Below are 24,566 nucleotides of genomic sequence, written 5' to 3' on the forward strand. Positions count from 1 at the left end.
CCAGGTCAGAAGCGCTCACCGCACCCGCCGCCCGCCCCCACCACCGCTGGCCGCTGCCCGCCCGGTGTCTGCATGCATATGCCTGTCAGGTGGCAGGCATATGCATACAGGGAGGTCGGACGTGATCGTATGTACAGACCGTCCGACCTCCCTGATCCGGTCCGATGCGCACGGGACCGCGCATCGGATCGGATCAGATATCACACGCATACGATTTTGGGCCGATTTCATCCGATTATCGGCACAAAGTGCCGAAATCGGATGAAATCGGACCAAAATCGCATAGTGTATGGGGGCCTTAAGTCACAATAACTGAATGTACATGCAAGACAGAAAAAAATAAAAAGCCGCCTTCAAGCCAGAACCAGGAGGCTAACCCAACCTAATTGCACCAAGCCATGTCACAGTGAGAGCATTCACAATCATGTGTTACAAGACATATACATTCTTTAATAGAAGCAGGACACCATAAAATTTCAGGAATGCAAGCCTTTTCCCCCCACCCTCACTGTTACTAGCTTGTCACACAGCTCCAACGAGCTCTGCACTGGTGCCTCTACATGTGGACATCTGGCAAAACAAGCTCTGATTGTTTCTCCAGCACAAAGAGTGGTTTGAAAATCCAGATTTAACTATATTTACAAAGCGCACAATTTCTGTAGTTAGAAGTAGAAAAATAAATAAATAAGAGCCTAAAACAAGAAATTCTAGCTACTAAAAAGAAAATAGTAAATTGTATATTTATCAGTTTTATACCAGTTTATACACATACGATAAAGCGATAGATAAACCTAGTCATACACACATACACTTTATGCCCAATAGGTTAGACAGGAAACACTTGAATCTAACTTGGCAAGGAACTAGTTAAGAGCATATTTGTGGGCTGGTCGACCACACTGCTGAAGGCTATTTCTGTACATGTGATTTAAGGGATGTAAAGCATAAACTAATTTTTGTCCTGGATGCTATGTAAATATGTGGTAAGTGACACACTGTGCAGACTAGAAATGCATAGTTAAACAGGAAAACCAAAATAGGAAATGCCAGAAACATGACAGGACACACTCCTAACATACAGGGGACAGAGGGGGTGGCGAACAGAATCAAGCATAGTAAAATGCTGTAACAGTCCTAAAATAAACCAAATAATGTTCGCAAAAAAAAGGACTATTACTGTGCTATCCTAATAAAATAGCACTGCAGACCTCATCCTATGACTTTGGAGTGCATATCGTCACGGCAGCAGGCACACTTTACAGCAGACGGAATTTGCCTAAAAGCGCTCGCAGCTCCATAGAGTTGCAAGAAATTTTAAGCGAATTCGGGCCAGAGAAGGATGAGAGATCCGGTTAAATCAGGTGCCGTTGCCAGCGTTTAAACTGCACCTGAATAGCACCTTGCACCCTTCGCAGCTAATAAGATCAACCCCTATGAGTAAAGGTGGGAGCTTAAATGAATTCTCATAAGAAGATATACTGTATTGTCTTTAATACATTTGAAACAGTATGACATTCTATACAAGAATTGCAGATTTAAAAAAAAAAGCTGCTGCTTAATAACTAAACACTAGTGGAAGGAAAACTACAGTGGTTGATAAGCTGACTTCCTGCTATGTGATAAATGCCTAATATGGTAACATAGTAACAGCAGAGCAGTTTCACAGGTAACAAGCAGAGTAGGAAAGAGTAGTATTACATGGTTAAACGCAAACATAACGTATACTGGTGCTTTCATTTATCCCAGATGTGTGAACAATCAGCCTATGCAATGGGACCGCCTCCTTCATTTCAGACCAAGATGAGAGGAAGAATTCATGAGAATCACTGGAACCCATCTATCAGTAACAACTCAAGTTTCAGGGCTGGGCAGTCATGAAGAGAAACAGGCTTCTGCTATCTCTGCACAAGAGCTCCCTCCTCCACTCATAGTAAGATCCCATGTAACAAAAAGCCATTTCCTCCAGGAAAAGTGAAAACAAATACTGCTGTTCTGCACATGGGGACATACATAAACCTAGTATCAACTCCAGGACATTTCTGTCCTGCAAACTACCCACAATACATTTATGGAAGAATCTGCTGAACACAAATGCTTCGGTTTCTGAAAGATTTATTGCATTTAAGAAAATGTGGAAGTGCTAATTACTGTATTATAGATTATGAGGTCCATTTGCAAGTCATGGTCCATGTAGGAGAGATGTGAGATACTCGACCTCTAATGGTTAACTACAAAGAGATGCAATCACAGGAGACGTTTATACAAAGGAAGGTAATAAGCATGCTCAAAACAGACCGGCTTGTAATGCTCCATGTTAAACAAATGCATGTACTCTTAGAACAAGGTAGCTCTGTGGGTCACACTAGTGTGAATGAAGGAGGCAGAAAGTCTTGCTGTAAAATATCACACATCTAGCTGTTTCCATTTACATTAGGGGGAGATGTCGCCTGTTTTACTATTATGAACCAAAAATACTGTAGTGATATTTATCAATGAGTATTTCAGCTTGTGCAACTGGCTACATAACATTTTTCATCTTTATGCTTCTTCTATACCTATGCAATATTTTGCCTGTGCAACATAACATTATCTGCACTTGAGCGTGACATACATTTTGCAATATTGTAGACAAGACCAACATCGGAAGAGACTAAATTCTTAAATAGCATCAGGGGCAAAGTCCTCCATAAAGGTAATCTTCAAAATCATTTAAAGAGTGTGCTTTGCAATATAGGCATTTTTGAGTCTGTGCAACGGAAGCTCAAGAAATAACTTTTTAATAAGACACAATGCCACCTTAAAATTATTTTAAGACATTTATCAACCAAATGGGGAAAATATCTTTCCTGATAGATATTTTTAAAGTGAGTATCACCTGAAGTAAATCACCAAATGAGTGTTTAAAAAAAAAAAAAAAAAAAAAAAACTTTCACCTCACCATACAATGGAGAACAACTGTCTAAAGATCAAAGCAAGTGATGAAACTGCGGCACAGCACAATAGGAATTAGGTGGACTACTAATTCATTACAAAACACATCTCATGATATTAATCTCTAAAGCTCATTCAAATAAAAGTTACCCTCCATTCAATTTTTTATGGTTTGGACCACGGGCTCTCGAAGTTGGTCCTCGGGACCCCACAAAGCACATGTTTTGCAGGTCTCCTCATGAAATCAAGTAAAATAATTAGTTCCACCTGTGGATCTTTCAAAATGTGTCAGTCAGTAATGAGTGCACCTGTCGGGTGATCTGGAAAACGTGAAATGTGTGGGGTCCTGAGGACTGAGTTTGAGAACTACTGGTTTAGACAAATTGCTTTAATAGCAGGAACAATGTGCAAAAACACACTTATAAGTCATCAAAGATAAACCAAGAAGTAAATGATCATAAAAAGGTATGATCTACTGTATTGCCATCTCCTAGTTTACATCACTTTCAGAATTTGTCTCTTGCAGTAGTTTGGTTATTGCAGAAAATTGTTGCCATAGTTTCATCGTATTTGAAGTGAAAGAACTTAAACAGCTTTCAAAAGCCAATAATGCAAAAAAAAATATATATATATATATATATATATATATATATATATATATAGTGTGAACGACGATACTTCTAAATCACTGCAAAGCATAATAAAAATCTCTAAGAAAAGAGATCACCAAATTTATATTACATGTAACTTTATTAAAAAAGTATTAATAAATGGCAAATGCAGACAAAATAAGAACAAACAACGTCAACGGTGATCACATTTCAATGAGAAAAAAAAATAAAAGTTCACCTTCTAAACCCTGTTCTTCCATTTCCTCCCACATGAAGGTCTCTTCTGCCTTTCCGGCAGAAGACCAGCTATCCGGCCCCCCGGACATAAATTAGATAAATGCCTGTCTCTGGAAGCCTTTGCAGAAGCAGACATCCCTGACAATGACAAGGAGGAGCCTCTTCCCTGGATCCTGCCCCGTATAGAGAGAGGCGAAAAAAAAACTTCCTTTCTCAAACTCTTGTGCATTGCATTTCCCTTAAATGTTCATTCATCCATAGGCATTTTCCAAAATGTGTAATTCAATTGTTGGTCAGGAATTTAGCTCCCATGCTCAGGAGCTTCTCAATTAATTCCTGTATCTGCCCATTCACAAGCAATGAAGTACAATATAAGCTGTGTTCAGCAGCTTCTCATGTGTTAAGTGCCAGACACACTGCAGTTATGGCATGCATCCGGCACTCACAACCCACCCCAAAAGCCTACTTCATGAGGATTTCAAGAGGGTGCCAGCATAAATCCATGTTAACTGCAGCCTCAGGTATGGTTGTACAAAACAAAAGAATAGCCTCCGGGAACTTAGCCAGAAAGCCAAATTCTCACAAACAATTGATTCACCCACATAGAACACGAGGCAGACCTGAACGTTTGACTGTATACTCAGGTTATCATGCATATTTTAGCACTGTGCAAGCACCAACACTGAGCTCATAAAAATACAGCCAATGTCTATTAGTAAGCATGACAACTGCATCTTACAATGAAAGTACAGTGAAATGCTGGGCTATGCTGCCTTGGGTGCATGCAAAATGCCTGTTTCCAACTGAAAACATGAAGGGCAAGAGCACAGCAAGATGCACACAACCCTGCATATGAGCAGCTGTATGCATTTTTTCTACACACATTCGGAACCAACATACACTATACATCAAATTTACTATCAAGTCGTAAATATTCATATACTTACTCAGAAGACATTCTAGTTGCATCCACCATGCTGCGGATGATACCATAAGAGGTATTTTACCTAATATGCATGAGGCCAAAAACACTGGCTTCATCTCACTTTGCTTGCCACCCGCATAATAATTGTCTGTTAACACAATATTGTAAACCCTTGATCTATCTTTAATCCAACTTCAGTGTATGCAATAATCTATAAAGTCCAATTATTCTGCCACACTATGAGGCTAAACAGTACACATCATTATATTTAACTATATAACATGCAGTCTAAAAAAATCACCCAAACGTAATGTGCATGCCCATTTAAACCCATCCCGATTAAAGCGCCCAAAATACAGTACCCCTCGGCTACATGCACACCTGAATGAAGCATCAATTGAATTATTCCGCTGGGCACCCCACCTAGTGGCAGTCAGGGCGCCCAACAATTGAGACATCCCCTGAGTCAACCAAAAGCCTAAAAACATATCTACAAGAGAGTTAGACACCAAAGTGTATTACAAGTGCCCATCATGGTCATGTTACGGAACTTCCCAATCCTCAGTACCCTGATAAAGAGACTTGTCTGGCAGTCAAAGTCACTACTAGTCATTAGAATACTAGCAAGAACCCTTTTAGGTCCAGACTTCGGTCTACCTACAGTATGTTAAGTCCAAAACAATTTAGTTTTATTGTGGAACTCCCTCCTTTCTACCCAAAACTTGTTGATAGAATTGTAAGTTATTTAATACACTGCAGACATACGTACAATATGAAAATATCATCTACTGAAAACTTTATCTAAACACAAAATAAGACTGCACATGAAAACTAAACAAGTCACAAGCACACACCATACCACCTGCATCTACAACACAGAAAAAAAATGAAATAAATAATGTCCATATCAATCCACACAGCTGTAGTACAGAAAGCTTCATTACACACCTTCAATTCTCTCACAACACGAAAGTACTGGGAAAAGCATAAGCACATAGCATGTTACATACACTAGGACAAGCTTAAAATACCAGCCCTCACACTTCCAGCATATATGTGCCATTTATACATACAGCCCACATTGCCCAACTGTCTGCCATAGCCCCATTACCCTGCAGTCTTCCATATACACACACACACAAACAATACCCTGCGGTCTGCCATAGTTCCACTGCACAGCCCATTTTAGCCTGAGGTCTGCCATAGCCCCATTACATAGCCCACAATACCCTGAGGTCTGACATAGCTCCATTACACAGCCCAAATTACTCCGTGGTCTTCCATAGCCCCATTACACAGCCCAAATTACTCTGTGGTCTTCCATAGCCCCATTACAAAGCCCACGTTACCCTACGGTCTTCCATAGCCCCATTACACAGCCCACGTTACCCTACGGTCTTCCATAGCCCCATTACACAGCCCATGTTACCCTACGGTCTTCCATAGCCCCATTACACAGCCCATGTTACCCTACGGTCTTCCATAGCCCCATTACACAGCCCATGTTACCCTACGGTCTTCCATAGCCCCATTACACAGCCCATGTTACCCTACGGTCTTCCATAGCACCATTACACAGCCCATGTTACCCTACGGTCTTCCATAGCCCCATTACACAGCCCATGTTACCCTACGGTCTTCCATAGCCCCATTACACAGCCCATGTTACCCTGCGGTCTTCCATAGCCCCATTATACAGCCCATGTTACCCTACGGTCTTCCATAGCCCCATTATACAGCCCATGTTACCCTGCGGTCTTCCATAGCCCCATTATACAGCCCATGTTACCATGCAGTCTTCCATAGCCTCATTACACAGTACTCATTACCCTGTGCTATGTCATAGCCCCACTAAACAGAATACAGTACCCCGTGGTCTGCCACAGTCCTACTACACACCCCACATTACCCTGAGGACTGGTCTGCCATAGCCCCATTAAGTAGCCCACATTGGTACAAGGTCTGCCATAGCCCCTTAACGCAGCCCACATTACCCTGAGTTCTACCATAGCCCCATTACACTGCCCAAGTTACCCTATATTCTGCCATAGCCTCATAAGACTGCCCATGTTAATCTGCAGTCTTCCATAGCCCCATTACACAGCACTCATTACCCTGTGGTATGTCATAACCCTACTACAGAGCACCAGATACCTTAGGTCTGCCATAGCCCCATTACACAGCCCAAATTACCCTGAGGTCTGCCATAGCTGCCTCCATTACATTGCCCACATTACCCATCATTCTGCCATAGCGCCATTATATCGCCCACGTTACCTTTCATTCTGCCATAGCTTCATTAGACTGCCCATGTTACCCTGCAGTATTCCATAGCCCCATTACACAGCCCTCATTACCCTGTGGTATGTCATAGCCCCACTACACATCACAAGGTACCCCGGGTCTGCCATAGCCCCAGCTCACAGCCCACTTTAGCCTGCGATTTGCCATAGTCCCATTAAACAGGGCACATTACCCTACGGTCTCCCATAGCACCATTACGTAGACCACATTAGTCCAAGGCCTGTCATAGCCCCATTACACCTCCGCCTCCCCATATGGAATGACACATGAAGTACTATGATAACTCCCCTTCAAAGCCCATGGCTGTCCCCCTACCGGGCTATCCCGCGCCCAGCCTGTAGCGCTCATTCATAATACAGTGCGGCCTCCCTCACACCCAGCAGTCCTCTCTCATCATTGCTGGTGCCCAGCCTCCTCTCTGCGCGGGGCCTCTTCCTCCGTCCACCACCCCCCCGTACACACAGCGCACAGCCGCCGCCCGGGCTGGATGTGAGACTCACCCATGTTGCCTGCGGTGCTGTGCAGCCGTTACTCGCTGTGTGCGCGTCTCCGTGTTCTCCCTCTGTCTCACTGACACAGCCCCGGGACGCTGCCGTACGCGCTACGTCTACGGACAGCCAGAAGGAAGCGGCGACTTCTGCCCACACTCTGACGTCACGGTATGGGAGGGGCGCTCCGGCCTGAGGCGTTCGGCGCCTCGCTTCCAGAGTGGGAGGTTAATGGGCGTGGTTATTCCGCCCACACTGCAGCATCACTCGACACGCAGTGACATCCAGACTCTAACAAAATGGAGGCTGCGCCGTGTGACGTGGACACATCTTGCTGTGCGCTGCGTCCACACAGGGGCCAGCGCCCAGCGCCAGCCGCCAGGCAGGCAGGCCAGCGCGAAGTAGGGATGGGACATCGAAAGAAAACATCGGTCAAATGATGTTTTTCAACATTGGTTGCAAAACATCATTTAGACCTAAACATTGGTACTGTGAACCCGATGTTAACCGATGTTAACCGATGTTTCGATATTTTTTTAAATAAACTGGTTACCAAAGCATATAATACACTAATAAGCTTCTGAAATGATAAATAATCCCTCTATTAAGTTTATCTTGTTGGAGGCTTACAGTTTATACACACACAATGGATATATGATTCGTGTTTTGGGGTAAATCAAATTTGTTACGGAAGGAAAAAAACATGAAGCGTTAACTATCAAACCTTTATTGCAACAACGGTACTTATGTATTATCTGGGCTCCCATGTTAAATGCACCCCATTTTTTCATACCCCTACTATCCAACTACGCATGGAGTTGATTTTATATAGTGTGGCGAGCGCAGCGAGCCACCGTGCCCGAAGCGTGGTGAGCGCAGCGAGCCCCGCGAGGGGACGCGGTCTCATAAGAAAAACGGGAGCCCAGATATTACATAAGTACCGAAAAGAGCAAAAAAACTGTACACACAGTGCAACATAGAACATACTACATTGTTGCTTAGTGTAACCATCAGAACAAAGACGCTGGAGCCAGTGCAACTGCAAATTAAGGTTTGAAACACGTCTGCATTTGACAAACCAGCTCCCATCCCCTCCCTCAAATAGAAACTACTGTACCTGTCACTCAGTATCTGCGTCCGCTGTAAGTCACTGCACGTGTGCAGTGTGACTGACATTGCATTTCAAAGAAATAAACTGTGCAAATGTCTGCGTCCACAACTGAATCAGGCCCTTTGTAAGGTGTTGTGATATGCTTGCTGCATAATAATAAATCAATTGATAGATTGTAAGCTTGCGAGCAGGGCCCTCATACCTTTGACTGACTGTAAATACCCAGTTTGTTGTATCACTGTCTCCTTTGTAAAGCACAAGTGAATATGCTGCGCTATATAAGAAACTATTAATAAATAAATAAATATGAAGGGAGTCCACCACAATGTCACTACTAGTGACTATCGTATTATACTGTTCATTCTAGCACCCGCTATCTTTGAAAACCCATGCAGTTCCTCTTCCCTGCCTGGAGAGTCAATGTCTGCTGTAGTGCTTCTAGCACAGTGTGGTCTGTATATCAACACTGATATGCAAACCAGACCTGTACGACAGTGACTCACTAACAGCACCAGTTGCAGTGAGGCAGGGGTGGGGCTGTCCTGTGTGCTGCTGCTGAATGGCTGGCCAGACTGTCTTTCACTGTCAGCTACCAGTCACAGCAGCAGCACACAGCCACACACACATATGAAAGCCCAGCCAGCAGTGATACTGTCATGTTTGTTAATGTTTTTTTATCAGTCTCTTAAGTTTTTAATGAATATAAATCAAGGAGAGAGAGAGCTGGCTGCAAAGCACTGAAAGCAGCACACATTGACACACAAAAGAAAAAACATTGGAAGATTGAGAAAAACATCGGGGGAGAAATCTAGCGATGTTGATGAAACATTGGATCCTCAACATAGCAGGGTTAAACATCGAACATTGGAACCATAAATCCGATGTTACCGATGAAACATCATATGATTACCCATCCCTAGCGCGAAGGACAAGGGCGCTCCCAGCCAGCAAATGTACAGTTGCACACTTGGTAGTTTAAAGTCGTCTGTGGTGGTTCCTGTTGCACATTACGCTGTATAAGTGTGGCTTCGCAAGACTGTTTAACTACAGAGGGGGTTATTCTGGTTCACTCGCAAAGGCACAATCACGCTCTAATGGACAAAACCATATGCCCTGCAGGTGAGGCTGATGTAACGTGCAGAGAGAGTTAAGCTGGCAGTCAGTGGGAAGCCGGCACTTTTCTCGCACATCGCTATGTAGCAAAGCGCTCCCACTTGTGCAGTCATATCACAGGGAGGGAACTGGCGATCAGGGCAGGCTTGCTGTCCTCTGCCCACAGCTTGTCACCAGTAGTTGCAATTTTGCAAAACCGAAGCAGAATTTAGGCCCATTGACCCCCTGGGTTAGTGTAACAAAACTGCTTCAGACCATCATTAAACTTAGGCCCATATTCTGGTTCACTCGCAAAGGCAAATTAATTCTCAAATGGAAAAAAAACCATGTGCACCGCAGGTGGGGCAGATGTAACTTGTGCAGAGAGAATTCGATTTGAGTGGGGTTTTACATCAAAGTAATGCAGCCCACACACGCATCGATTTTAGAACGCGTTTTGTACTTTTAAAGTACAAAACGCATCGTGCGTACAATTATCGGGGTGTATTCGTGTGGCGTGTGCGACGCGATGCTGTGCTATGCGCGTTCCCGGGGGCCGATTTTAGATGTCCAAAAAAGTATGTGCAGCAGGTACTTTTTTGGACATTATCGCATAGCATCGGGCTCAGCATTCTACAGGCATACGAGCCGATGCTATACGACGGTTTTTTTTGGGGGAGGGGGGAAATAATTACATACAAATATTGCAGGTTTAAAACGTGAACTCGAACAAAATAAAGGTCAGAAAATGCCAGTGAAAAAATGTGCTTAAATCGCACAGCATTGCATCGCAGACAGCAAAATAACCATCACATCGGGTCATGCTTAATTCTGGCAGAAAAATTGTAAAGAACCATTGTACAGCCAAAAACGCATAGCACTGAAATCGGTGCGTGTGTGGGCACCATAAGATCTATATTGCAGTGTAAAAATAAAGCAGTCAGTATTTTCCCTGCACAGAAACAAAATAACTCACCCAAATCTAACTCTCTGCACATGTAATGTCTGCAACCCCCTGCAGTGCACATGGTTTTGTCAATTTGAGAAGGAATTTGCCTTTGCGAATGATCCAGAATAATGGCCTTAGAACATTATATGTACCCTTCCGAGTTCACTTTGATCACCAAGCTTTGGGTAAGGTGGCTCACTTTGATTGCCACATATTACTATGGAAGTACAAGTGGATAGTAGTAGCAATAGTAGTAATATCTCACATAGCACCAGTGTGCTGGAAGACTGGGGTGTGGTGGGTAGAAGGCAGCTGTAGAACTAGAGGCTTACTGTGAATAACAGGCAACCTGGGTTTAGGACCTTATTCTGGTTGACTCGCAAGGCTGTGAATTTCACAGCCTTGGGAGTTCCCCAGATGCCAACCCCTCCCCACCTCGCACTCCGCATTCCCCCATAGGGCTGCGAATGGATGATTTGTTCTGTGACCAGATAGCCACCGCCCTGCCAGAGTGAAATCCCACCCTGTGCAAGGCTGCGAATGGTTTTTGAAAATCATGCGATTGGCGTATAGCTGCAAATCCATACACATCTAACTCAACATCAAATTATTTTCCCAGTCTGTGCATAAACCAGAACCTACTGAAAATAAAACACAGTTCAATGGTAAGCTTGCAAGTGGTGGAATTTCACTGTGGTGGGGCAGTCTATACCTGATTGCAGGGCTGGCTTGGAAAATTAGTAGCCCAGCGATCAGGTCTGAATTGTCCCACTGGCTTCATCATGCCCCAAAACAGAGACAGTGTGCCTCTATTTTGGGGTACACTCCCCATTTCCTTGCCCAAAATGTCTGCAGCATGTCAATTTTAATCTGTGGTGACCAGGAACATCTGTTCTGGTGCCTTGTCATGTTTGCAGTCCAGAAACCATCAGATACTTGTGATCCAATACTTGGGACTGCACATGGCTGTGAATCAGGTACATTGGTTGGATGTCCCTTAATACCCCTTTCACATCGCACTTTTAAAACGGTAAATTGCCGATTTTTTTTTTTCATTTTAAAACGTTTAAGCCTGCACTGTGAATGCACCAGAGCCGATTTACCGTTTAAAGTTAACTGGTATTTCGAACCGTGTAAAAAGCAGAGTCCTACACGGTTCCTTGCGGTTTTTTGAGCAATGTGAATGTGTACAATGTCTGAAACGGTATTTCAGGCAAACAACACAAGCTACAGAGCAGTGATAGGCTGTCCCCTTTAAAATGACAGGCAATGTTGACACTCTGGCTTGAAACGTGTTCGGGTTGAAACGGTTTGACTGCTATGTTGAATGAGACTTAACCGGTATTTAAAACGGTAATCTGCGGCAATGTTAAGGCTCTGACCCGTTTTAATTACCGTTTTAAAATACCGGTTTTTAAAACGTGTCGGCGATGTGAAAGGGGTATAAGCTTAAGTAGAGGTGAAGTGTTCCTATTATCTGTCACACTTTCAGATACTATTTAAACAGGTTGCTCAATTATTGCCTAGACCAGTGGTTCCCAAACTGTGTGCCGTGGCACCCTGGTGTGCCTTTGTGGGACTTGCAGGGGTGCCTTGGGTTGGTGGTTCAGGACCAATTCAAGTTATTTATATCCAATATAATAGTCAAATTGGGTACAGACAGTAGAGAATCCTATCCATTACCACATAACTGATCCTAAGGATGAGTTATAAACACAATTTATTTAACTTAATATGTGTTTCTTACTTTCTTAATGATAAGCCTTTATCCTAGGGGTGCCACGAAAAAAATTCTGGTGCTTTGGGGTGCCTTGATTCAAAAAAGATTGGGAACCCCTGGCCTAGACATTTTCCCTGCAGCAGGCATCCTTTAACCCATGGGTCCTCAAACTGCGGCCCTCCAGATGTTGTGAAACTACAAATCCCATCATGCCTTGCCACAGTTTTAACACTCCCTTTTAGCAAAAGTGTGGCAAGGCATGCTGGGATTTGTAGTTTCACAACATCTGGAGGGCTACATTATGCACGTTTTGCAATATTGGATAGATGAATTGAAGCTGAAACAAGAACCAGAAAGTATTTATTTGTGTTTATTAAAAACGTTTATACATAAGAAAACTTGATCGTGGTTCATTTTATTTGATGTGTGTACCCAGCAACATCGCCGGGGGGTCGAGAGAGAGTCAGCATCAGCAAGTGCATACACAAATGAGGGGCCCTCACAATGTAATCCGTCCCCTTGCATGTGCAGACAAGAGAGGCTGTCACTCCCTGTGACACGACTGCAATAAAAATGTCAAATATAACATCAAAACAATGGGCATGATTCAGACCTGTTCACAGGGCTGCTAATTTGCAGTGGTAAACACTGCCCTGAGAATCAATGTGTACACCATGAAAATAGCTGTGCACGGCTTGTGAAGACTTTGCATTTCAAAAACCATTCATAAGCCGCTCATCAAAAAAATCATTTCCCCACTGGTCACTACTGTTCGCAGTAGCCCAGAGCATACGTGGAGGCTGGAGCTGATGTTGCACACCCTCCCCTAAAGAGCGTGGACCAAGTCATTGTTGATCTAGACATCGTCGATCCATCAACCGAATACAGAGTGCTCCCCAATACCAACATTAAAACACATTAGTTTAAGTATAGTGCTACGTGGCTCAAGCCATTAGTATTGGACCTCTGACCTTTGTCTTTTTACCCAGATTGCAAACCTTGTCCTGCATTATGTGTCTTAATTCAATAATAGTGCACTAAGTACTTGGGATTCGTATTTTTCTTACCCCTCTACACCCTACAATTCATCACTGACCCCCCATATACCCTCCACTATATCACTGACCCCTCTACACTAAATGACTAACCCCCATATACCCATCACTAACCCCCCTACACTACTACTGACCCCTCTATACTTATGCTACATCACTGCCACCTCTATACCCTACACTACATCACTGACCCCTCTATACCCTACACTACATTACTGACCCATCTATACCCTCCACTACATCACTGACCCCTCTATACCCTCCACTACATCACTGACCCCTCTATACCCTCCGCTACATTACTGATCCCTCTATACCCTCCGCTACATCACTGACCCCTCTATACCCTCCTCTACATCACTGACCCCTCTATACTCTCCACTACATTACTGATCACTCTATACCCTACACTATATCACTGACCCCTCTATACCCTCCACTACATCACTGACCCCTCTATACCCTCCACTACATCACTGACCCATCTATACCCTCCACTACATCACTGATCCCTCTATACCCTCCACTACATCACTGACCCCTCTATACCCTACACTATATCACTGACCCCTCTATACCCTCCACTACATCACTGACCCCTCTATACCCTCCACTACATCACTGACCCATCTATACCCTCCACTACATCACTGATCCCTCTATACCCTCCACTACATCACTGACCCCTCTATACCCTCTACTACATTACTGATCCCTCTATACCCTCCACTACATCACTGACCCCTCTATACCCTCCACTACATCACTGACCCCTCTATACCCTCCACTACATTACTGATCCCTCTATACCCTCCACTACATCACTGACCCATCTATACCCTCCACTACATTACTGATCCCTCTATACCCTCCACTACATCACTGATCCCTCTATACCCTCCACTACATCACTGACCCCTCTATACCCTCCACTACATTACTGATTCCTCTATACCCTCCACTACATCACTGACCCATCTATACCCTCCACTACATTACTGATCCCTCTATACCCTCCACTACATTACTGATCCCTCTATACCCTCCACTACATCACTGACCCCTCTATACCCTCTACTACATTACTGACCCCTCTATACCCTCCACTACATCACTGACCCCTCTATACCCTCCACTACATTACTGATCCCTCTATACACTCCACTACATCACTGACCCATCTATACCCTCCACTACATTACTGATCCCTCTATACCCTCCACTACATTACTGATCCCTCTATACCCTCCACTACATCACTGACCCCTCTATACCCTCCAGTACATTACTGACCCCTCTATACCCTCCACTACATCACTGACCCCTCTATACCCTCCGCTACATCACTGACCCCTCTATACCCTCCAGTACATTACTGACCCCTCTATACCCTCCACTACATTACTGACCCCTCTATACCCTCCACTACATCACTGACCCCTCTATACCCTCCACTACATCACTGACCCCTCTATACCTTCCACTACATCACTGACCCCTCTATACTCTCCACTACATTACTGATCCCTCTATACCTGGGGTAGCCAACCCTAGTCCTCGAGAGCTACCAACAGTGCATATTTTGCAGGTCTCCTCACAGAATCACAAGTGAGCTAATTAGCTCCATCTGTGGATCTTTTAAAATGTGTCAGTGATTAATGATTGCAGCAGCTAGGTTGTCTGGAAAATGTGCACTGTTGGTAGCTCTCGAGGGCTAGGGTTGGCTACCACTGCTCTATACCCTCCACTACATCACTGACCCCTCTATACCCTCCACTACATCACTGACCCCTCTATACCCTCCACTACATTACTGATCCCTCTATACCCTCCGCTACATTACTGACCCCTCTATACCCTCCACTACATCACTGACCCATCTATACCCTCCACTACATTACTGATCACTCTATACCCTACACTATATCACTGACCCCTCTTTACCCTCCACTACATCACTGACCCATCTATACCCTCCACTACATTACTGATCCCTCTATACCCTACACTATATCACTGACCCCTCTATACCCTCTACTACATCACTGACCCCTCTATACCCTCCACTACATCACTGACCCATCTATACCCTCCACTACATTACTGATCCCTCTATACCCTCCACTACATCACTGACCCCTCTATACCCTCCACTACATTACTGATCCCTCTATACCCTCCACTACATTACTGATCCCTCTATAACCTCCACTACATCACTGACCCCTCTATACCCTCCACTACATTGCTGATCCCTCTATACCCTCCACTACATCACTGACCCATCTATACCCTCCTCTACATCACTGATCCCTCTATACCTTCCACTACATTACTGATCCCTCTATACCCTCCACTACATCACTGACCCCTCTATACCCTCCACTACATTACTGATTCCTCTATACCCTCCACTACATCACTGACCCCTCTATACCCTCCACTACATCACTGACCCCTCTATACCCTTCACTACATCACTGACCCCTCTATACACTCCACTACATCACTGACCCATCTATACCCTCCACTACATTACTGATCCCTCTATACCCTCCACTACATTACTGATCCCTCTATACCCTCCACTACATCACTGACCCCTCTATACCCTCCAGTACATTACTGACCCCTCTATACCCTCCACTACATCACTGACCCCTCTATACCCTCCACTACATCACTGACCCCTCTATACCTTCCACTACATCACTGACCCCTCTATACTCTCCACTACATTACTGATCCCTCTATACCTGGGGTAGCCAACCCTAGTCCTCGAGAGCTACCAACAGTGCATATTTTGCAGGTCTCCTCACAGAATCACAAGTGAGCTAATTAGCTCCATCTGTGGATCTTTTAAAATGTGTCAGTGATTAATGATTGCAGCAGCTAGGTTGTCTGGAAAATGTGCACTGTTGGTAGCTCTCGAGGGCTAGGGTTGGCTACCACTGCTCTATACCCTCCACTACATCACTGACCCCTCTATACCCTCCACTACATCACTGACCCCTCTATACCCTCCACTACATCACTGACCCCTCTATACCCTCCACTACATTACTGATCCCTCTATACCCTCCGCTACATTACTGACCCCTCTATACCCTCCACTACATCACTGACCCATCTATACCCTCCACTACATTACTGATCACTCTATACCCTACACTATATCACTGACCCCTCTTTACCCTCCACTACATCACTGACCCCTCTATACCCTCCACTACATTACTGATCCCTCTATACCCTACACTATATCACTGACCCCTCTATACAATCTACTACATCACTGACCCCTCTATACCCTACACTACATCACTGACCCATCTATACCCTCCACTACATTACTGATCCCTCTATACCCTCCACTACATCACTGACCCCTCTATACCCTCCACTACATTACTGATCCCTCTATACCCTCCACTACATTACTGATCCCTCTATAACCTCCACTACATCACTGACCCCTCTATACCCTCCACTACATTGCTGATCCCTCTATACCCTCCACTACATCACTGACCCATCTATACCCTCCTCTACATCACTGATCCCTCTATACCTTCCACTACATTACTGATCCCTCTATACCCTCCACTACATCACTGACCCCTCTATACCCTCCACTACATTACTGATCCCTCTATACCCTCCACTACATCACTGACCCCTCTATACCCTCCACTACATCACTGACCCCTCTATACCCTTCACTACATCACTGACCCCTCTATACACTCCACTACATCACTGACCCATCTATACCCTCCACTACATTGCTGATCCCTCTATACCCTCCACTACATCACTGACCCATCTATACCCTCCTCTACATCACTGATCCCTCTATACCTTCCACTACATTACTGATCCCTCTATACCCTCCACTACATCACTGACCCCTCTATACCCTCCACTACATTACTGATTCCTCTATACCCTCCACTACATCACTGACCCCTCTATACCCTCCACTACATCACTGACCCCTCTATACCCTTCACTACATCACTGACCCCTCTATACTCTCCACTACATTACTGATCCCTCTATACCTGGGGTAACCAACCCTAGTCCTCGAGAGCTACCAACAGTGCATATTTTGCAGGTCTCCTCACAGAATCACAAGTGAGCTAATTAGCTCCATCTGTGGATCTTTTAAAATGTGTCAGTGATTAATGATTGCAGCAGCTAGGTTGTCTGGAAAATGTGCACTGTTGGTAGCTCTCGAGGGCTAGGGTTGGCTACCACTGCTCTATACCCTCCACTACATCACTGACCCCTCTATACCCTCCACTACATCACTGACCCCTCTATACCCTCCACTACATTACTGAGCCCTCTATACCCTCCACTACATTACTGGTCCCTCTGTACCCTCCACTACATTACTGATCCCTCTATACCCTCCACTACATTACTGATCCCTCTATACCAGGCATGTCCAAACTGTGGCCCTCCAGCTGTTGTGAAACTACACATCCCAGCATGCTTTGCCATAGTTTTAGCATTCCCTAATAGCAAAACTGTGGCAAGGCATGATGGGACTTGTAGTTTCACAACAGCTGGAGGGCCATAGTTTGGACATGCCTGCTCTATACCCTGCACTACATTACTGAGCAGTCTAAACCCACCACTACATTACTAAGCCCTCTTTACCCACCACTACATTACTGACCCCGCTATACCCTCCAATACAACACTTAAGGCCCATACACACTAGACGACTTTCAGCTGAAAATCGGTCAAAACAGCCGTTTTGAGCGATTTTCACCTGAAAGTCGCCTGGTGTGTATGCCCCCCCGACTGCCGACTGGCGATGATGCGCGCTCCCGCATCATCGCCAACGAGGTGGGCAGTCTGCTGGTTTTACCAGCACATCTAGCGATGATGGCTGGTTTTTCAGCCATCATCGCCAGGTGTGTACACAGCGCGGACTGAAAGATGATACACTTTCAGCCCGGCTGACCGCCCCGCTCCCTCCCCCTGCTCCCCCGCCGGCTGCAGATCATACTCACCGCCGCTAAAGAACCGCCCGCTCGTCTGCCCGGCTCCATAGAACTTCTCCAGGCTGCAGCTGCTCCCGTCCGGCCACAGCACAGACTGTCAGCTGACGCCCCACCCCTCCCGGCTTCTATCCGCCCTGCTCCCTCCGACTTGCTCCACACGGAGCACAGCATACTGTACACTGGCCACCAATGTTATTAGCCAGTAATATATACATTGCTGGCACATGCCAGCAATGTATATATTACTGGCACCACTACCCACCAATGAATATTTATGTATTGGCCAGTATAATATATATATTGCTGGCACATGCCAGCAATGCATATATTAATGGCTCCACTACCCACCAATGAAAATGTATGTATTGGCCAGTAATAATATATACATTGCTGGCACATGCCAGCAATGTATATATTACTGGCACCACTACCCACCAATGAATATTTATGTATTGGCCAGTAATAATATATACATTGCTGGCACATGCCAGCAATGTATATATTACTGGCACCACTACCCACCAATGAATATTTATGTATTGGCCAGTAATAATATATACATTGCTGGCACATGCCAGCAATGTATATATTAATGGCTCCACTACCCACCAATGAATATATATATATATATATATATATATATATATATATATATATACATACATACATACATACATACATACACACACACACACACACACACACACACACACAAAATTACAGATGGAGCGGGTCTCTTCTTTGCAGGGGATGGCGTTGGCGACGCCATCCCCCGCCACCTGTATCTGCGAAAGGGGACGTGCGCGCATGAGATGCGCGCGCGTCCCCTTCCGACGGCGCTTCTTCCGCCGGGTCCCCGCTTGCTTGTCGGCGGTCAACCCGGGGTCCTCACCACCTCCCTGCACCCCCCCCCCCCCAACCCTGTCCGTCTCCCTGAAGTGGAGACGGACAGGGTTCCCGTTGCCCTGCCGCCCCGGAAACTGAGACGCGCGTGCACGTCTCAGTCAGATGGAGAGCCGGGCTGCTGGCGGATCGCCAGTGGTGACGTTCTGGCGATTCGCCAGAAAGAGGGAGCCGGGCTCCATCTGTATGGAAGAAATAAAGTCACTCAAGGCTCTTGAAAATATAGTACTTTTTAATGCGCTTCCAATGGCGTTTCGGGATTTTACCTGATCACTGGGCTCCGAATATACACAGCCCAGTGATCAGTTCTGAATCAGGCCCCAAGAGCAGACATGCACTGAATAAAATGGCCCCTGCTCCCACCCTTGGAATTCTAACCCCGCCCATTATGTAAATAGCCTTTTATATGAAAGATTTTCAGCAAAGTCTTTTGCCTCCTGAAAATCTTTTGCTCTTTGGGGAAAATAGTTCAGTGTGTACGCACTACTTTGGTGAAAGATAAATCTATCAGAGATTTTGGCAAAGTCTTTTGAAATGAAAGTCTACAAGTGTGTATGGGCCTTAATGCCTCTATACACTATGATACATAACTGGCCTCTCTATACCCTCCACTACATTACTGACTCCTCTATACCCTCCACTACATTACTGACTCCTCTATACCCTCCACTACATTACTGACTCCTCTTCTATACCCACCAGTACATTACTGACCCCTCTGTACCCTCCACTATGTCACTGACCCTTCTGTACCCTCCACTACATTACTGACCCCTGTATACCCTCCATTACATCACTGACCCCTCTGTACCCTCCACTACATTACTGACTCCTCTATACCCTCCACTACATTACTGATCCCTCTATACCCTCCACTACATCACTGACCCCTCTATACCCTACACTATGTCACTGACCCCTCTATACCCTGATCTACATCACTGATGCCTCTATACACTACATACATAACTGGCCTTTCTATACCCAAAACACTGCACAATACCAGGACCACTTACTGTACCTACTTTTAAAAAGCACATCAGGAAGATGATAAAGTTGGCACCTAGAAGCATGGACATGTACTGCTACATCTGAGCTGCATGTTCTAAAAATACTTACCTACAAATGTAGATAAGCCCCAAAGCAATTAGCAAGATCTACACTCATACATGTCAGGGCTTGTTCTTGTATTATGTTTTAGAATTGAATCAATGTAAGTGGCCACGCTTCTAAACCGAGTAGGCTTGGCTGGGATTACATGTGATATATCGAATGAAAAAGGACTATGAGATATCTTGCATGTGATCCTGCCAGGTGGCTCAAGAGCGGATTGCTCTGAGGGTACAGGAGCTGACTGGCTGGCATGTTATCATCTTCCTTTTTATGCCCACTTTATCACTACACCAGGGTGAATACATCTGCCCCATTATGCCTTTTAACCAATGCATGGAAATGGCAATGATGATCCCATTTGAATGTATATACACTACCATTCAAAAGTTTGAGGTCACGCAGACAATTTAGTATTTTACATGAAAAATGACTTTTTATTTATCAAATGTGTTGCAAAATTAATCTTACATATAGTGAAGACATTGATAAGGTTATAAATAATGATTTTGTAAAAACGTTGCTTTTGGCAAAGGATGTTCCTTTTGCAGCAATTACAGCATTGCAGACCTTTGGCATTCCAGCTGTTCATTTGTAGAGGTAATCTGAAGAAATTTCACCCCACGCTTCCTGAAGCACCTCCCACAGGTTGGATTGGCTTTAGGGACACTTCTTGCATACCTGCTACCACAACAGCTCAATGGGGTTGAGATCTAGTGACTGCGCTGCCCACTCCATTACAGACAGAATACCAGCTGCCTGCTTCTTCCATGAATAGTTCTTGCATAATTAGTAGGTTTGCTTTGGGTCATTGTCCTGTTGGAGGAGGGTAGGGTATGGCATGGCGTTACAAAATGGAGTGATATCCTTCCTTATTCAAAATCCCTTTTACCTTGATCAAATCTCCCACTTTACCAGCACAAAGCAGCCCCAGACCATCACATTACCGTCCCTATGCTTGACAGATGGTGTCAGGAACTCTTTAAGCATCTTTTAATTTGTTCTGTCTCTCACAAATGTTCTTCTGTGTGATCCAAACACCTCAAACGTCGATTTGTCTGTCCATAGCACTTTTTTTCCAATTTTCCTCTGTTCAATGTCTGTGTTCTTTTGCCCATAGTAATCTTTTATTGGCCATTCTCACATATGGCTTTTTCTTTGCCACTCTGCATAGAAGGCCAGCATCCTGAAGCCACCTCTGTGCTGTAGATGTTGACACTGTCATTTTGTGGGAACTATATAATGAACCTGCCAGTTGAGGACCTGTGAGGATTATACCTCACACTACAGATTCTAATGTACTTGCATTCCTGCTCAGTTGAGCATCAGGGCTTCCCACTTCTCTTTCTACGCTGGTCAGAGCCTGTTCTCTGAAGGGAGTACTATACACTGTTGTAGGAAATGTTCAGTTTCTTAACAATTTGTCTCATGGAATAGCCTTAATTTTAAAAAAAAAATTAGGCTGTCGAGTTTCACATGAAAGTTCTCTTTTTCCGGCCATTATGAGAGCACAACTGAACCCACAAATGAGATGCTCCAGATACTCAACTAGCTCAAAGGAAGGCCAGTATTATAGCTTTTCTAATGAGCAAACCCATTTTCAACTGTGCTAACATAGTTGCACAAGAGTTTTCTAATCATTCATTTGTTTTTTGACACGATTAGCAAACACAATGTACCAACACTGGAGTGATGGTAGATATTCCTTTTAAAAACAGACATTTGCAGCTAGTGTAGTCATTTACCACATTAACAATGTATAGAGTGTATTTCTGATTAATTTATTTATTGTTATCTTCTTTGAAAGGAAAAAAAAACAGTGCTTTTCTTTAAAAAAATTAGGACCCCCAAATATTTAAAGGGTAGTAGTGTATCTCTGATTTATTTTATCCCCAAAAAAATTGTAACAGCTGCTTTATATGGGTTAGGTGAAAACAGGGAGATTGCTAGACTGTTCAAGGAGATGGAGGAGTACTAATACACCTTACACCACATAGTAGTCTCTGTTATTCATATTACACCAAGACGAAGACAGGGCAGACAGCTGAAGTCCTGTGACGTCAGTCGCCCGCTCCCATCACACATCATCCCATCTGAGTACCCATAAATGCTGGGTCTTCCCATGGGTGACCCCGTAATCGCTGTCCTCTGCCCACCCTGATTCTTGCAAACGGCTCGGTGACTATGCAAGTCGCCGATCCATTCACAAAGGGGAGCTGCACATGCACATAATATACCATGCGCAGAACCACAAATGAATCAGAATCACCCCCACAATGCAGTATATAGTGTGGTTTTGATACAATGCAGGTTGGATACTATGCAGGATACAGAGCAGGTTGAATACAGCGTGGTATAACCGTGGGGGTTGGATACAGTGCAGATTAGCTATAGTTCAGGATAAAGTATGGTTTGGGCAAAGTCCAGGATATAGAGCAGGTTGGATACAGTGCAAGATGGATACAGTCTGGGATATAGAACAGGTTGGGTACAGTGCAAGATGGATACACTATGGGTCAGATACAGTGCAGTTGGATTCAGTGCGGGATATAGAGCATGTTCTTTTGTCCAGAATATTGACACAGTTGACATGGACGCCGTCTAAGTCAGTGGTCAGGGAACTCGGTCCTCATTACCCCACGCAGTGCATGTTATGCAGGTCTCCTCTCAGAAGTGAAATAATTAACTCCACCTGCGGACCTTATAAAATGTGTCTGTGAGTAATTAGTACACCTGTGCATCTGCTGAGTTACCAGCAAAACATGCACCGTGTGGGTAATGAGGACCGAGTTCCCTGACCACTGGTCTAAGTGTACCGGACGTCGCACGGCTTGCTACACTCACCGAGCTTTGGGCACACCACACCGCAGTGGATGATAGGGTATGAAATACCGCCTGTCGGCTCATGTCTACTAAAAAAAACATGAAAAACTTTGTCGAGCTTTTGACTATCAACCTTTCCATTGTCGACCTAATGCTTGTGTCGACCTTCAAGACCAGTGGCGGATTCAGGGGGGGGGGGGGGGCACCTGGGAACCAGGGCTTTCCAACGAGCCCAGCCCCGTGGGTGCTTGTGGAGTATCACAGCTCCCACGATGTCCATCGCATGCTAAAAAATCGCATCGCATGCAAACAAATCGCATGCGATGCGATCGCATGCGATTTTGCACTGAAATGCATCCAAATGCATTGAAATGTGTAGCAAATATCTTAAATGCCCCCAAATGTCATTTTTCAGAGTGTACCACCCCCACTATCAACGCCAACCCGAAGCGTGGCGAGCGCAGCGAGCCCTCGAGGGGCGGCAGTACGCGTCCTACGACCTTTTCATACCCCCACTATCCACGTCGGCGTGGAGTTGAGAATAGAAAATGTGGCGAGCGCAGCGAGCCACCGAGCCCGAAGCGTGGTGAGCGCAGCGCGCCCCGCGTAGGGACGCGGATACCTTCACAGGTATCCGCGTCCCCTCGCGGGCTTCACAGGTGTCCGCGTCCCCTCGCTAAATAGCTAAAACCCGGTAAAAATCGCATCTCATCGCATGCCATCTCATGCCACTACATATGGCATGCAATGGGAGCCGTGATAATCCACAAGTACTGCCCCGTGTATCTAGCCCCCCCCCCCCCCCGGGAACCGGAGATATCACCTAGCAAAGCCCTAATGTTTTTTCCCCATAGGATAATATGGGATCCGTCCATTTCGACCCCCACCCAGTTCCGACGGCTACCAGTTCCCACCTGGCATCACAAGCTTGTGGTTGTTCTCTGAATACAGCCAGGCTCTGCCACTGTCAGTGGCTATCACTTCTGCCTGGCGCTGGCTGTCCCCCATTTACCGCGAGCATGTATTCCCCCTTGGCAATGAGCATGTAATCCCACATGGCAACGAGCATGGAACCCTTAGCAATGAGCATGTAGATAAGCAGCACTTATGTAGCATAATTTTTAATAGGCATTATGGTGTTTGGCATAATACATTATGGACGACATAATGGCGTGTAATTTAACATGTAATGGACATTATGTTGTAAATGTTTAATGCGCGCCTTTGGTGAATTTTGGCTTAATCTGTGTGGCATTATGTGAATTCTGGCTCAATCCATGTGGCATTAT

The 24,566-nt window shown here is 45.0% G+C and overlaps 1 protein-coding gene across 2 annotated transcripts in view; it reads right to left on the reverse strand.

The window, feature by feature from the left end:
• The window catches only part of SEPTIN7 (septin 7), a 358,518-nt gene that overhangs the window by 162,760 nt on the left and 171,192 nt on the right, over nucleotides 1-24,566 (reverse strand). The window contains exon 1 of one of the 2 annotated variants that reach the window (XM_083188502.1): nucleotides 7,509-7,540. The exons of the other annotated variant lie outside the window; for it this stretch is intronic. The gene's annotated coding sequence lies outside the window, so the exon portion shown is untranslated. Of the gene's footprint in view, nucleotides 1-7,508; nucleotides 7,541-24,566 lie in introns of those variants that run through there. 2 annotated transcript variants of the gene reach the window in all.

This window comes from Crinia signifera, chromosome 5 (genome assembly GCF_055691185.1).
Source record: "Crinia signifera chromosome 5, ASM5569118v1, whole genome shotgun sequence".
NCBI lineage: Eukaryota > Metazoa > Chordata > Amphibia > Anura > Myobatrachidae > Crinia > Crinia signifera.